Genomic DNA, 864 nt, shown 5'->3' on the forward strand with positions numbered 1-864 from the left:
GGTAATTTTGAATTTCGGAGACCAAATTGAGTAATCGCGTGAATCTCAGAGGTCAAAATGGGGATTTAGTCAATAATAGCTCATCTCCAAAGGAGAAGGAAAGAAAGAATCTTGGCTGGCCCAATAATAAACTAATAAAGTCCAAAAGATAAAAAAAAATCTGGATGACTAGTATGAAAAGACAAATTTGGACCAAGTAGAAGCAAAGGATCCAGCAGGTGATCTAAGTCCATTTACTCAACTTGGTTTCTAAGATTGACAACTCCATTTATATTACCAACGCAAGTTGGCACAGATGGATGAGGGTTTGTGTCTCTTAATCATCTTTCCTGGGTTTGATACTCATTGGAGGATGAGAATAGAGCTTGCTTGCTTGAGAAGGTCGCCCACTTTGTGTGCCTTTATAGTACTTGAAAAATATGTGAGAAATATGTGAGTGTATATTGTTAGGGATGACAATATCACTCGAACCTACGGGTACCTACCCCATTCCTATCCGTTTGGGGCGGGTAATTATCCGCCTCGCACCAGGGCGAATTCTTGGAAGGGGTAGGACGGAGTCGAGTTTAGGTAATACCCGTCCCACTATATATATATAATATATATAATTTTAATATATAATATGTATAATATATGTAAAATAATTAGTAAATAGTTAATAATATTGTATCATATTTAAATTTTTAGTTTAATTTATGTCATGTATGTGATGATGGTTATATAAATTTTAAAATTTAATTTTATTTATTGGATTTTAATAATTATAAGAACATATAGGGGCGGAGCGGATTAGGGTTCAACGTTTTACTATCCATAAATAAAAGCGACACGGATTTTGTGCAAGTTATTATATGGCGGGGCAGG

This window comes from Arachis duranensis, chromosome 3 (genome assembly GCF_000817695.3).
Source record: "Arachis duranensis cultivar V14167 chromosome 3, aradu.V14167.gnm2.J7QH, whole genome shotgun sequence".
Lineage (NCBI taxonomy): Eukaryota > Viridiplantae > Streptophyta > Magnoliopsida > Fabales > Fabaceae > Arachis > Arachis duranensis.